The 15,332-nt window shown below is 60.6% G+C and overlaps 2 long non-coding RNA genes across 2 annotated transcripts; one reads left to right on the forward strand and one right to left on the reverse strand.

Annotated features, from left to right (window-relative positions):
* Positions 1-889: 889 nt before the first annotated feature.
* Positions 890-10,079, reverse strand: LOC131816603 (uncharacterized). The gene is made up of 3 exons (XR_009348117.1): positions 9,903-10,079; positions 8,851-8,994; positions 890-2,094 (listed from the first exon to the last, which is right to left on the reverse strand). It is a non-coding gene; the product is annotated as an uncharacterized LOC131816603 (long non-coding RNA).
* On the forward strand, positions 4,500-13,323 carry LOC131816604 (uncharacterized). Its single transcript, XR_009348118.1, has 2 exons — positions 4,500-6,535; positions 8,490-13,323. It is a non-coding gene; the product is annotated as an uncharacterized LOC131816604 (long non-coding RNA).
* The last annotated feature ends 2,009 nt before the right edge of the window (positions 13,324-15,332 follow it).

The following is a 15,332-nucleotide window of genomic DNA, read 5'->3' on the forward strand; positions in this document are numbered from 1 at the left end:
TCCCAGGACCCAGGAACCCTCCCCCAGCCTGTGGGAAGCTCTTCCTTCCCCTTCCCATCACCCCCTCCCCAGCCAATGTCTGCTCAGAGGAGCCCAAAAGTTTGTCCAACATCCACACTGTTTCCGTCAGGCTAACAGAAGAACGTGCTGCCTGCTACCCCTCGTGCAGGACAGGTGAGGAGCCTGGTGAGAGGGGCTCCCTAGGTCTCTGTTCAACACCATGGCTCCAGTGAACTCACAGGAGGAAGCTGCGTCTCCTGCTGAGAAGGAATGACATGTCCAGGTGCCCTCGGCAGACCGTGCACCCAGAGCCTCTGCCCCAGCCTGCTCTGAAAGGGCCCAGGCCGCTCTGGCTTTGCGGGTCCTTGGCTATGCTCCAGGTGTTGAGGAGGAGGAGGCTGCAGAGGAGGCTGGGGTCCGCACTGCTCCTCCGGGGCTGTGGAGTCACGACGGCAGGGGGGCCAGCGACCCCCCACATCATCCCCACCAGGCTGCCTCGACCTGGGGCCGGCCTGAGCCCCAGCCTCCTTATTGACAAACCGCGTTCCCAGGCCCAGCCCTAACCCAGCCCTAACCCAGCTCCCGCTAGAGAGACCGCAGGGAGAACAGGTGCTTTGACTGAAAGGCCCAGTTGGTGGTAGGGCCTGGAGGCGCATCCCTGGCCCCCCAGGGGCCCTTCCCCACTTTGCAAAATGTGCCTCTGAGCGTGCGGCCACTCCATGCAGAACCAGAGCGCCTGGAGGTCACCTCTGCAGGCTCCAGGCCCTGCCCTCCTGCACACCCAGAAAGAAGATATTGGAAGCACAGACCAATGCCAGAGGGGTGGAGGAGGGGCAGGGGGAGGGGTGGAGGAGGGGCAGGGGGAGGGGTGGGGGAGGGGCAGGGGGAGGCATGGGGGGCAGGGGAGGGGCGGGAAGGGAGGGGGCTGAGGAGAGGCAGCACGACATTCTAAGAGGTTGGGGGTCGGGTGTCTCTGCCCAGGTTGCCGGGAGAGGGTCTCTTCTGCCAGGAAAACTGGCATGTGGGTGGAGTTCTGGCTTCTGGGGGCAACAGTGGGGGAGTCACAGTTGGAGCAAGGGTCATCCCCGCGCTGGCCACCCCCTCCCCCACTGTGATGCTCCTGGCCGCTCTGGGTGGACTGGGCCACCGCGATGCTATCTCAGAGCCCTTGACCAGGAGCCAGGCAGGTCCTGCCCTTACAGGTGGTCAGGCAGCACAAGCAGTGCCGTGCTTGCTCTGACCAGGCCAGTCCTGACTCTGAAGGCTTCTCGCCGTCACACTCCCTGCCGTGTGGCCTTGGATAAGTTCCTCCACGTCTACTCCTGCCCTGCAGAGGATCAGACACGATGCCCCAGGACCTGTCAGATGCTCGGCACGGGGTCCAGTGTGAACCCCTCCTTCCTGGGGCTGGGCAGGGCTGTGCCTTCAGCCTTGGGAGCCCAGGGAAGATGAGGGGTAGTGGCTGTGGCAGCAGGTGTGCACCCTAAGGAGGAAGTCTCTGGGGAGAGCTCTCTTCTCTCTTCATGTCCTGAAGTTCCTCCTTCTGTGCTTCCGCAGATTGGCGCAGAGACAGTCATTGCTGCATGGACCCCCATGATAAAGGGTTGACGTGAGGGCCGCGACCAAACTGGTCCCTGAGGACACACAGGAAGTGGCCCCTGGCATGGGCAGGTGTGGGTCTGGCGATCTAGAATCGATGGAGGAACCGATGCCGAGGAAGAAAGGGCTTCCCTTGCTCTCTCCTGGTTGGGCAGCCGCATTTTACCAAGCAGTTTGTCCTCCTTCAAACCCTCGCTGGGCGGTGCTGGGGATGGGGTTCTGAGCTGCGCGGCCTTGCAGTGAGCTGTCAGCTTGGAGGCGAAAGCCTGGGAAGTATTACACGGTTGATATCTGGGCTCAGGGGCTGTGCTATGTCATTTAAACTTTTAAAAAAGAGAGTCACCCGTGCATATATTTATCATATGGTGAAGTCCATGGCCAGGTGGGCGTCTTGGACAAGCAGGGACAGGGCAGAGTTGTGAAGTATGGGGTAGGGGAGGATGACATTTGCATGTTTCACGAAGCTCCGTGCTCCTTCACGGTTGACTCGAAGATCTAAAAAGAGAAAGCCACTCAGCCAAGCTCAAACACATGTTCCATTGCCAGGTCAGGAAGGCTCTTTGCTGAGACCAGGCCCAGGAGGGGCCTAACAGGTGTGCAATCAGGAGGGCTTGCCAGGAGCAGGTCCCAGCACCTGCCCTGCCCACCACTACCTGGCAGGAGGGACTGGGGGAGATGTGACCCCCTGGCGATGGTTTTCAGCCATCACAGATGCTGGGGGGACTCTGACACCATCTAATCACCAGCCAACCAAGGGATTGCCCCCAGTCAGCCAATCCCTGTGTGTACCCCAAAATCCTGGCTCCTCCAGAATATCTGGGTGGATGCAGATGCCTGGGCTGGGAATATTCAAAGCACCCCACATACCTGAAGCTGCCCTCTACATCAAGAGGCCAAGCCCAGGAGCCCTTCCCTGAGCTCAAACCATTTAGGACGTGTGCACTCAAAGACCCAGGGAGGAGCGTGAGGCAGGGTCAAGGGGAGAAACTGGACATCAGCATCCCGGCCGATAGAGACCGTTCTCTGAGGAGGGTGCCCCGTGGCACAAGGGATAAGAGGACAGAAAGAAGTCTGCCCTGGAGGTGGGGCAGAGGAGAAGGGTCTGACTGACTCGGGACCAGCTGCCTGCTGACCCTGCCTCACCCCAGGGGGACCACAGCCAGCCTGGACCCCAGGAGCCCAGGGGCCCCAGGGTGGATAGGGTGGGGGCCCCAGGAGCAGGAGATGGAGGCCCGGCCATCGCTCCCCGCAGGGAGACCACAGCTGTGTGTGTACACATGTGCCCATAGGCAGGGGTGTGCGTGTGAGCTCACGTGGGTGTGCGTGTGTGCATATGCAAATGTGCACACACACGGACGTCAGTGTGCTCGCACATCAGAGGCTGGGCCGCTCCAGACCAAGCCAGCAAACAAGGGCTGGCTCCTCCTCCTCCGTCTGAGGGCCCCTGTGCAGGAGGGCAGTGCTGGATAGTCCTTGTTCCTTTAGCCATCAGACCCTAAAGCTCAGAGCACAGAGCCCTCAAGCTTTTAAGGACCAATGAAAATGTTGAAACTGGGGGAAAATACCCTTTATTAGATCCAAATATGGAAAGAAAACTGCTTTGGAGCTTCTGGGCTACCCTCTAGGGATACCCTCGGGTGTTCGTTTTAGGGGTTTCTGGGGAAGGGCGTGTTCCCAAACATGCTTCCACCATAGCCAAGTCTCCTTGTCCTCAACCCTGTTCCCCAGGCAGAGCGGCCCGAACCCCGGCTGGCCCCTCCCCAGCACCCTCGACTGAGCTGACCCGACGTCCGGACGTCCGTGAGAGGTGCCTGGGACGAGCTGGGCCCACCAGACGCCACAGCCAAGGGCCTCAGGCTGAGAGGCCAGGGGGAGCCGTGTCCTTCCTGCTCAGGCCTGGGGCTTGGCAGGCAGTCCAGCCCCCCTCGTGTCCCCCAGGCAGGTGCCCCCGCTCCAGGGAACGGGGTGGCAGGAGTGGAAATCAGTCGGACTTCCTTCGCACTTGCTGGCCCGGTCTCTGCATCCCCCCCCCCCCCCTCAGAGACCTTCGAGTCCGCCGTGAGCTGAGTTTTCCTGAGGTTCACACCCGACGCTGACTCAGACTCAAAACAGCGACTTGCAGCTGACTGGCTGGTGTCGGGCGGCTGTTACCCTGCCTGGGCTCACCCACCTCGGCCCCCCACCCAGCAAGGGAGGAACCTGTGGCCGGTTGGTGCTGAGCACCGTCGGGCTTGTGCTGGGACGATGCTCACCAGACCGCATCCCTAGCGTTCTTTGAGGACCCTGGCCCATGCCCTGTAACCCTCCTCCTGGTCACTCAGGACCACACCCTGGGTCACCCGACCCCCTAGATCTCCAGGGACTGCCTAGGATGGGGGTGACATTTCTGGGCAGCTTCAGTGTGGTCATCTATGTGTTCACCTTCCCAAGTAAGCCCGAGGCCTGGCTGTGCCCAAGGTGACGGCCCAGAGGACATGGGCTCCACAGCTGTTGGTGGCCCATGGAGCGGACCAGCCTGGACACCCATCAGCTATGCTGGGTCCCCAGGGGAGGGTGTCCCCGGGCTGGGTGGGCTGGCCAGACCCTCGTACGTGCGTCTTGGGGCCGCCCCAGCAGGTGGTCGGGAGGTCTAAACCAGGAAACCAACATCCAGCAGAAGCACGCGTCTGGCTTGGTGCCATCCTTCCGGAGGCCCCCGCCCGGCCCCGATGTGAGGAGGAGCCCGCGGGACCTGCCTCCCAGAGGCCCCTGACAAGACGCCCAAGGCCCAGGGACCCTGCCTCCACCTTCCTGTGTGTGGGGATGAGCCTGCTTCACGTGCTTCCTGTGACAGCCACGACATCATCACGTCCGCTCCGGGAACTATTTTTAACTGATTTATGTATTTCGTGTATGAGGAAGACATGAACTTCTGTTTCAGTTCGTTTTACAGGAAAGTGTCGCAACCATGCTCAGCTCAGCAATATTTACCACCACAGAGCAGCAGGGGAAGCCCACCTCAGCAGCAGCGTCTGACAAGAGTTAATGAAGCTGGAAATGTCGGGTAGGCTCGATGCCACTCATTCTGCAAAGGGGGAAACCAGGAAGGCCTCCTTCCGTGGGACCCAACAGGCCCATCTCAGGAAAGAGCATCCCCTCTGCTCTCACGCCAGTCTTCCAGCACTGGACGCATCACGGCTGGTTCCTGGCCGTGGGGATGGAGGGCTGCCAGGCGACCAAGGGGCCGAGGGTCACCATTAGTGCCCCTTCTTGAGGCAAGGGACAGTCTTCGGGACACTGTCGGCGGCCAGCCCATCCCCTCCTCTTTCAGACAAGGAGCGGCTCAGGAAAGGGGTCCCACCAGGTGGTTGGGTCTGTGGCTCCTGCTTCCTGAGGGAGCTCCTTCCCCCAGCAGCCCAGGAGGACCTGGCGCACTCCCGCAGTCGCGGCCGGGAGGGTCGTCACCCGGTCCCCAGAACTCACACACCCTCAGGCCCCACTCTCAGCTGGGACTCTACTTCTCTCACTTTTCCTAACCTCTCCCCTCACGCATTTGGGCCCAAATTAACAACCGGGTTTTTCTTCTTTTCTCTTTCTTTCTTTCTTTTTTTTTTTTTACCACTTTCTTAGCCCCAGGCTCCCTTACAACAGTCTTCCACCAGCAAGCGCCAGGCTGCTGGGCAGCTCTGAGCAGGGAAACAAAGCAGCAGGGAAGAGGAGGTGGAGGCAGGCGTCGAGGCTCAGGGGCCAGTCCCAGAGGCTGTCCGGAGAACAAGGGACATGTTCTCAGAAAACAGGCAACATGCGAATGTGGAGGATTGGGATTAGGGTCTCAGAGGTCAGCCCGAGCCAGCCCCAGTGAACACAGCCAGGCGTCAGGCCAGACAGCGAGGGTGTGGTCCCCCAGGAGCCACACCCCCAGGGAGGGCATCTACACTGGGCTTCCAACCCCCAGAACACAGTCTTCCAGGGGCCGGCAATGACCTGTGCCAGAATATGGGACATTTTGCTCTCGCAGTGCATGCCTGGGCTACCTACCCACAGAGCAGGGAAGGCTGGTCCGTTACCTGGCTTTCACGGTGAGAAGGCTTGACCTTGGGGTATCAGTCGAAGGACACCTGAGCAGCCCCACTTCTGTCCCCAGCTCCATGCTCTCTCCTTGGCAGAAACATGAACGTATCTGCACTTCCAGATCTCAGGACCTCTCCAGACTTGTCAGAATCTGGCTGGCTTGACCACATGGTGACTGTGTTCCCCCCCAGAAGCCCCCAGCAATGGGGATGTGTCTATTCCGAGGTCATCGGGGCACACAGGTGTTGGGCACACTCACCTGGAGGCTGCCCTTCCCAGCCATACCCCACCCCCCTCCCGTCTTCTGGAAGAAGCAATAAGAACGCCAGAGTCTGGAAATTGCTTGGAGGCTAGGGGGACCCTACGACCTGCTGTGGGCTCTGTCAGACCACCTGACTCATTCCCAAGGGGTTTACACAGAGGTGCTAATTCAGTCGGCACAAGGAGCCTTTTGGAGAAGAAGAAACTGAGGCTGGAACAGAGTCAGGAAGTGGCCAGCACTCCCTCCATGTGGGGCGAGGCATGGACTGCAGCCCAGGAAGCCCGGCCCAGAGCCCGTGCTCCAAGCCCCTACACTATAATTTGAGTCCTCCAGGGCTCCTGATATCTCAGATTTAATGTGGAAAAATGGTTCCACTCTGTCTCACCCCATACCCAAAATAAACGCAGAGAGATTAAAGGCAAAAAGTATAATTATGAAAGAACTACAAGAGAAAAGAAAGTGCACACTCCCAGCAAAACAGGCAAGACCAGAACCTAACCCTTAAGGAGACAACTGACTAAGGAGACGGAGCTGACTACAAGAAATCCAAGGACCTGCGTGCAGTGAAGAAGACCCCCTAGAAAGCTGAAATGTGAAGCAAGAGACGGGAGCAGTATCTGCAAGGTAAGCCCGAGGGTTGAGGTTTATCATATGTAAACAGCACCCACAAGTCAGTAAGGAAAAACCAATAACCCAATCGGAAATTGGCAAAGGAGAACAAAAAATACATAAAACATCTTAATGAACACAACACATCATTCAGTCCCCATTAGTCACAGGAACGAGAAGTTGAAAAACATTTGATGACCAGATCCGGTGTCGGTAAGATGAGAGAAAGGGGCACGTTCACAAAGCGCGCGCGAGGGTGTAAATCAGGCATTGGGAAGCTCTACCAGAAATTTAAATGCACGTATCCCAACACCCCAGCCCCATGGAGAGATGTCTAAGATGCCCTGCTGGCCACAGCCAAGTCCTGACAACTGCCGCATGGGGACAAGCCCCAAGCTTCTGTCTTCTGGGAAACCCAGCTGTCATGGAAAGCTCAGAGCCCATCTGAACGCCTGGGGGCCACCCTGGGCTGGGCACCTGGGAGGGAGGCCATCCCTGCCTGCAAACCCCATATTCAGCTGCCCCGAGGGGCTCTGAGGGCAGGCCTGGGGTGGGGTGCCGCCTCTACTCCACGCTCACCAGGACCTGGCGAGAGAGGGAGGCCCAGAGATGGTCGGAGACTCCGGGAGCTCACACAGGGAGAAGGCGACCAATGAAAAACCACACCACGACACTTCAGAGTTGGCATGGGCCCGGCCACGGGGAGGGACCAGCCACGCAGAGGACTCAGGGTGCCCACGTCGCTGTGCTCTGCAGGCAGCTTCCCCATCCCTCCATACTCTGGCACTGTGAGGCCTGTGGCTTGCTCCTCCCTCTACAGGCAGGGGTTGTGGCCACGTGGACGGAGCTGAAGTGGACAGATTCGTGGCCCTTCTCTCGGGACTGATTTTTAAATCTCAGGAAGGAGCTGCGGCGGCTCTGCCTTCCGGAGAGTTTCATCCCGAACTTGTACGCCCTCTAAGGCACTTATTCCATCCAGATGCCTCTGAAACGTGCTCTGCGCTCAGACCGTCCTGGATGGGGGTGGGCGGCCTGGGCAGGGTTCCCATCTCATGAGTCAGGAAGCGGGGTCCAAGGAGGGCCCCCCCCTCCCCGGGAAATGGTGTGGGACTGGTTCCAGGTGCTTTTCCAGCCCAGTGCTCCTGGGCTCCAGGGAAGGCGTGTGGGGCTAGTGGTTGGGTGTGGAGTCAGGGCTGGCATCCAGCCTTCCTCCAGCCCCAGGTTCCTGACCTACACTTGGGTGTTGACTGTCCCTCCTCATTCACGCTGGTATCGTGGGGCCCGATCTTCCCAGGAAGTGTCCTCTGCCCATCGAGAGCCTCAGAGGCCACAGGCCAAGTGTATAGCGGTGGGTGGGTAAGGAATGGCCCTGGGACAGTTGACCACAGTGGACCCTCCTACAGAGATGATCCCTGTGTGGGGCTCTGGTGTGTGACACGGTACCACGGGGACACCCTGTACTCCTGTTCCCTCTATTTCTGACCTGGGCCTCAGAACACCTCCAGAAGCTGCCCCTTCCCTCCGCTCTTACCAATCGTCTGTCTCCTGACATCTTCTCCGTGGGGAAGCCTCAGGGACACTGAACACCTGGGCTGACCGCGTCTCCTGTGCTCGCTGCCTCGCAGGCACCCAGCTCCAGGCCAAACCACATCCCCTATGGCCCAGCAACTCGCAGGACCCCACACATCCCCCGGGACTCAGGGGCCTACATGACTTCCCCTCTCGCGGCATTGACTGAGCTTGGTCTTCATGGCACAGCCAGGCTGGAGAAGGACAAACTGAGGGTACTTCCCCTCCTCTGTCCCAGAAGCGGACCAGGACTGCCACGGGGCCACCACCACTTGGTGGCCTGGGAACATAGCTCCGGCACACACTCACCAGCTGGAGGGTGGAGGCCCCAAGGGTGCCAGGGCCCTGTTGGCCTGGGCCTCCCACATCCAGACCCCACCTCTCTCTCTCCCTCCCACAGTCGGTCCACTGCCTGGCCCGCTCCTGCTCACCCGGCAGATAAGACTGGCTCCGCCCCCCACAAGCTGCCCTGGGGCAGGCCTTAATGACCCCAACACTGCCCTAATCATGGACTCGTGGGGTAAGTTCCTGGATGGGTTGCTGAAGCACCCACGGTGTGCCCATGCCTGGTCTAAGGAAGAGCTCCTGCACACGCAGCCCCACCCAAGGCAGAGGGCCATCCCTGAGGGGAGGGAGTCAGGAGAGGTGACCCAGAGGTTGGGGACATAGCCACCCACCCACATGGCCACCCCACCCCACCCAGCAGAAGGCACAGCTCTTCCCCTGGGTGACGTCAAGTGCCCACCCCTCTGCAGACCAACCTCAGTGAGTGCGGGGAGTCTGGCCTCCTGTTCACCCCAGTTCAGGGCACCCCAGTCCACCTCACCCAGTTTCTCAGATGAACCAGGTCTCAGAGCCACCAAGGGCAGGCAGGATTTGGCCAGGCCTCAGACATGGTCCTGGAACTTTAAGAGTCAATTACCATTTAAGTTAACGTGGCCCAGAGCCCATTCCCCACTCTAAACCAAGGCTGAAGGCGGCCTCTCATCCCCACTAGGGGTGTGTCCTCAAAGAATGACCACAAACTGGGGTCATGTCCCAAAGACACGGGCCCCAGTTTCCTCCCGTGACAGTGACCACAGGCCCTGGGAGAGGGGCTGGGAGGACTGGGGGAGCCCCAAGAGGTGAGTGCCAGGGGTGCCCCAGGTTGGAGGGAGGGGGTCTGGATGTCAGAGGACCGGGCCACTGAGATTCCCTCCTGAGGCCACGTGGATCCTTCCACATGCACCAGCTGCTGGGGCCTCTGCAGCTTCGGGCTTCCTTCCTCACGGGCTGTGGCCAGCCCTGCCCTAGGGGAGGAGCCCACACTGGCAGACCGCCCTGCCAGGCCAGGCGACGCTGGCCTGTGGTCCTGAAGTCCAACAAAGAACAACAAACTGACATTCCAGCTGAACGCAAACTCGCCTGAATTCCCACCCCGGAGCCCATCTCAGGTTCCCCGTCCCTAGAGGAAGACTCTGGCCTCCCCGAAGAAACAAAGGCCCGGGCTGACAAGGCCTCTGTCCTGACTCCACTCCTGGCCCCACCCAGGCCCCCAGCCCATGCCCCACATCCACCCAGGCTCCTCCTGCCCCTCCCTGGGCTTGTGACCCACAATCAGGCAGGATTTTCAGCGACGCTGACACAACCTCAGTAGGACTGGGGTCTCCAGTCCCATGAGACTTTGCTTCTCATGCCCAAGGTGAATGACCCCCTGCAAATCTGCGGTCTTTCTGGATTCTTGCCCTGACCCTGCCCTCAATCTCACCCGGCAGCCAGAAAAGCCCACTGCTCTCCCACGCCCGGCCCAGCCCCAGAAGGCCTCCAGCCTCACCTGAGTCAGATTCCTTCCCGGCTCTATGCGGTGCTGGTCGTGCCCAGCTCACCCGTGAGGTGCCCAGGCTGCGAAGGACACAGACTTCCTGGGAAGTGGCTCTTAAGCTCATCCCAAAGGGTGTACCCTTGGACCCGCTGGGCTTGGCCGCACCTTCATGCCCATCTCCTGGGTTGGGCGGGGCAGATGCCGGGCTCTGCCAATGTCTGAAAGCAGCTGGCGTCTCACCAGGCCACGGGCCCCGCGGGGCCCTGCTTGGGCACCTGCCAGGCCTACTCGGGCCCCAGGGACCGGCGTGGTGTTAGAATAGGCCCTTGTCACTACAGCAGTGCCCATACACCAGCCCCGAATGCCTCTGGGGGTGAGACACAGCCCGGCCCCTTGCCCTTGTGGGCCATGCTCCCCTACCCCTGCCTGGAGGCCTCTCCAGTGCAGCCTGGGCCTCCTCGTTCCTTGGCCTCCGCTCTGTCCTGAACCCAGAAGCCCCTAGCTCCAGCTGAGGCCACGTTCCAGGCAGAAACAGACCCTCCCAGCATTACATGGGGGTCTGCGGACACGCACAGGCAGAGCCCCAGGGGCCCTCAGGTCCTTCCCATCTGTGCAGGAGCCAGGGTCTGAAAGACCATTGCCAGAGCAGAGCAAGGCCTGACTGACCACCAGGGGCCCACCAGCGAGCCAGTGCTGTCTCCGGAACCTCTGAGGAGAGGGTCTATCCTCGGGAGCCTCCAAGGGTGACCCAACCCTAAAGCATGAGGGCCTCTGGTGCCATCTTCACCTCCTGACCTGGGCAGTACACAGTCAGGGCTCCCAGGCAGCTCCTCCAGAGGGCGAGAGAAGACGTTCAGGGAGCCCAGAGATAGTGAGGAGGCTGGGAAAGCCGAGGGTCTGGGCACTCCAGAGGAGGGCTGTGGGGCAAAAACCCTCATCAGAGTCTCCACCCCTGAGGCCGGCCTGAAGGAGGACGCGGTGGCAGTCCCGACGGAGCCGGGTGCACAGGGAGCGACGCGGCCGCACGGCCAGGGCCACACCCCAGGGTCTCCGGCACAAGCAGCAGAAGAGGGTTTCGATCCCAGCAATCCCACTCATGCCCACGGGGACCCAACAGTTTTTTATTCCAGGACATTCACATGTTTAGTTAAAACAGGAAATGAAGTCTGTGAGAAACAGCATCCCACACACACTCCCGGGGCAGTAGGCTCTTCCTGTGGCCTCAGCCCCAGCCACCTCCACACGGCCCCAGGGAGGGACCCCCAGGCACGGCCCACGTCCTGTCCAACCCCCGCGTTCCTGGGCTGCTTGTTCTCGGAAGCATTCCAGCACGTGCACGGACACACACTTCTGCACACGCGTGTGAGCATATACGTGCGTGCTTGCACAGGTGCACCAGGCTGGGCTCCGAAGCCCTATGCAGCCACGGCTGGCTGTATGGGCTCACAGGGCACAGGGGCAAATGTGGGGGTGGGGCTGGAGATCGAGCAACTCTGCCAGGGCTCCCTTGCCGTGAACGACTCTTCCCACGCCAGAATCCCCCCCACAGCTGGGGAGCACAGGTCGGTCCCACTCCGCAGCTGGGCACCTGGGACCAGCCTGGCGGGGGAATGTGATCATAAGTTTCCATCTTTTTTAGACCCACCGCCCTGGGTGTGACGCTATCACGGAGGCGGTCACAGGTGTTGGGGATCAGCCACCATTTCTCTGTGGAGTTGACACCACTGGCCTTAACTCCCGTTCCATTTGGGAAGCACCATCAGAAGGGCCACTCACCCCTTTCTGAGGCCATGTTACTGAGGTGGCAGGCATGGCCACACCTCCAGACGAAGCCCCCGCTGACATGGTGGCCACCCCAGAGAGGGTTCTGGCCCCCCAGCACTCCAAGTGGCCGCTGCAACAGGCTGGGGGCTCACAGGCCTCGGGAGGTATTAGGGCTCAATTCCGCCTAGATCGTCCTGGTGGCCCGGAGGCCTGTGACTGAGGTCAGGCTTCCCGGGAACACCCAGGCACCCACCAGTGCCTTTGGTAGGTGGCTTTTGTGGACGGAGCTCCCTGGCAGCCACCCCGTGTTATGCCCCCACGGCCCACCACCCTTGCCACATGGAAGGGCCCCACTGGCTTAAGGTCCCAGGGATGGCTATGCCCGGGCCCGTCCTCTCCTCTTCCTGTCCCAGGAGGGCCTGGCTCCCCGCTTGTGGCCTCAGCCTCTGGGACCCCATGTCCCTCTGTAGAAGGAAGAGATTTTAAGAAGGACAGACAGGCAGGGAAATGACCAGAGGTGGGGGGACGTCCCTCGGCCACACAACTTGCCACACACACCCTGTCCCCCTAGCGCACTGTTGAGCACGTCTTCACAGAAAGCACAGTGCTTCAGGGTCACCTGTCACGCGGCTGGCCAGAGTAAGGAGGACAGAAGCTCCCCCAGACCAGAAACTCACCTTCAGACCTGGACATTCAACAGAACAACGGCTTTATTTGTGCTTTCCACAAAAGCTGTTTCTGTAGCAGAAAATGCATGAGGTTGACCTGAGAAGTTTCCTTTGACTTAAATATGCAACAGATGTTGTGAGCCAATGTTTTAATTGACCCGAAGGATGCCCCACCCATGGCCGCCCTCAGAAGACCAGCATTCCCCAAGAGCCACCACGTTGGCCAGCAGCTCCAGGACTCTCAACCAGCTGGGGCTGTGCAGGTGAGTCGGGACCCAGGATCAGGGCCTTCATCCCAAGAGACACTAACAGAGGCCCCACCGAGGCCTGTGCTGGCACAGTGAGGCCAAGATGGAAAGCCCTTTCTTGGCCTCAGGACTTTCTTCACTGCCACCTTCAACCTTGCCGCAGACGTGAAGCTGTGAGAAGAAGAACCTCGTCTCTTTACATCCATCCAGCCCCTCGCAGAGAAGCAGCCCCCTCGGCAGGGGACCTGCGGCGAGGGGACCTGAATGGCTGGTGCATTTTCCACAGCTTGGGCTTGACCATCTCTGGGATGGTGACTGGTGGGAATGGGCACCAAAGTGAAGTTCTTTGAGAGGAAGGCCCTAATCCTGCAGGCACGGAGTGAGTGGAGCCAGCAAAACAGGGAACTCACTCAGGAGCCGGAGGGCACGGCAGGCAGGGATGGCCATCCGAGGGCTGGAGCGGACACGGGGGTGGGTGAGGCTTAGGGCAGGCGGATGCCAGGACCTTCAAGGACTGAGGGGTATGTGTGTGTGTATGTCTGTGTATCTGATTGTACGGTAGGTGGACAGACAGAAAGGTGTAGCAGCTGCGGATGGCTGGACAGTCAGACAGGACAGAGGAGCTGACATAGACGCGTAAGGGTTTGTGCTGTGTGTGTGCTGGGTTCCACAGTGGGTGAAAACATGGGCTTTGAAACCCAGCAGACCCGAGTTCGAGTGTCAGACCAACTGATTAAATCCAAAGGACCCGGACCGCTCGCACAGACTCAGTTTCCTTACTTCCCAAGGGGCCCAGGTGGAGAGTATGTATGTGTCTGTAACGCCACGACCACATGTCAGTGAGGAGATGAGTTTGCTCTGTGGCTTCTCCTTCTTACCTGACGGTGGGCCAGGCCCTGTTCTATAGCAGACGCAGATCCTGGTCCGTAAGGACACCTTCCGGCAGGGACATAACAGCACGATCACGAGGCCTTTGGCAGATGCTGCTGCCAAGCTTAGGCCAGGGCAGGCTGGGGTCCGCAGGTGCCAAGTGGCCACAGTGAGAAGGGTACCAGGGAAGGACACTTCGCTTTCCTGGCCCTAGTGAGGAGGAGGGCAAGGAAGGGGGCCATGGTAGGGGAGACACAGAATCCAAAATGTCCTCAAGACCAGGAAGGGGCATCCCCGGCTGCCTGAAATCCACATGTCTACTCTCTCAGGGGAACTGGGACTCCGAAGTGGACTCAGCTTGATCAAACAGACAGACAGAGAGCTGTGACATGTCTTGGTCCCTGGAGACGCGACGTGAGGTGCACCGTGGGTGGGAGAGTCCACTCTGACAGGAAGACCCACCCTAAGGGCTCTCGAGGCAAAGACAGCGGGACGGAGGAAGGCTCAGGGGGCCCCGGTTGCTAAGCATTCAAATGGCTGGAGAACACAGATGCCTCCGTGACTCCCCAAGGACATGGCAGAATGGAAGGGAGCTGGGGACCCCAGGGATTTGTCTCTGAGCATCGAGGGCTCACCAGGGGCAGGTGGGACTCTATGGCCGCCTGCGGGCCTGTGTCCCCAAGTGATCCCAGCCCTGGTTTCCAAAAGCACCAGCAGATGGTTAACGTTGGGGTGGGAGCTGCAGGACCCCAGGATTCTCTGGCGGGACCCCTGGAGAAGTTGCCGTGGGGGACTCGTGCCCTGCGGCCCGCGGGGCCGTCATCCGCACGCCCTTCATGGTCTAGAAGTTACTGAGAGGGAGCTCAGCGTCAAGGAGGGGCCCCCAGCAGCAGATGGGCTGGGGTGTCTGTCTAACTGGGAACAAACTGGCCGGCAGGGTAGGGCACGTCCAGCCAACAATGCTGAAGCCGCGTGTGCCAGATGTCGCCGTGTGTCACCGCAGGTCCCCATGGCTTCCTGCCGTGCTCCTGGACTCGGGCGGAGGGCGCGCCGTCCTCCAACCCCGCAGCACGTGGAGGGGGAGAGAAACAGGGGAGCTCCTAATGCCCATGAGCCAAGGCACAGACGGCTCCGGTGTGCCTGTCCCACGCCACCCCCACGCGCACCCCGCGGAGGCTACGCCACGCGTCAGGGCCTCCGCAGCCTGGGGACAAGACCCCAGCAATTCTCCCCCCCACACACAGGTGACCCCACCCCACCCCCGCACCGGCCATCAACTTGAGCCCCCAGGGCAGTCCTGCAGGCGCCGGCTCCTCTCTGGACCTCAGAGCTCCCCAGTAAGCCCTTGGCCTCCTCCGGGCCACCAGAAACCCTCCGACCCAGGCAACACCTGTCACTGCGCTGACTCCAGGGCCAGCCTCCCGCCCTTGTCCTGGAGGGTCAGCAGCATGGGTACAGATGGGTACGCCCCGTCCAGGGCAGGCTGGCCCCGGGGCTTCCAGGACACCTACTTCCTGCCCCCGGCCCGCGTCACCAGCCACCATGGCCCTGCCTCACTGTTGCCTTGGCTGGTCTCCCCCTCGGCATGAGTTCCCTGTGGCCGCTGCAGTCACTTACCACGATTAACACGACTTTATTACCTTACAGTTCCGGAGCTCAGAACTCCAGAATGGGGTTTACTGGGCTACACCAGGGTCGATAAGATAGGATGGCCTTCTTTCCAGAAACCCAAATGCGCTTCCTTGCCTCTCCCAGCTCCCAGAGGCCCCGGTCCTCCCCTCCCCACCCCTCCCCCACCTTCAAGTCTCCACCCTGACCTACATGCAGCCTCATGTCTTCCCTCCCTCGCTCTCCGCTCTCCGGACTGCCCTGCACCCCCAGCCCCCAGCCCC

This window comes from Mustela lutreola, chromosome 15, assembly GCF_030435805.1.
Source record: "Mustela lutreola isolate mMusLut2 chromosome 15, mMusLut2.pri, whole genome shotgun sequence".
Taxonomy (NCBI): domain Eukaryota; kingdom Metazoa; phylum Chordata; class Mammalia; order Carnivora; family Mustelidae; genus Mustela; species Mustela lutreola.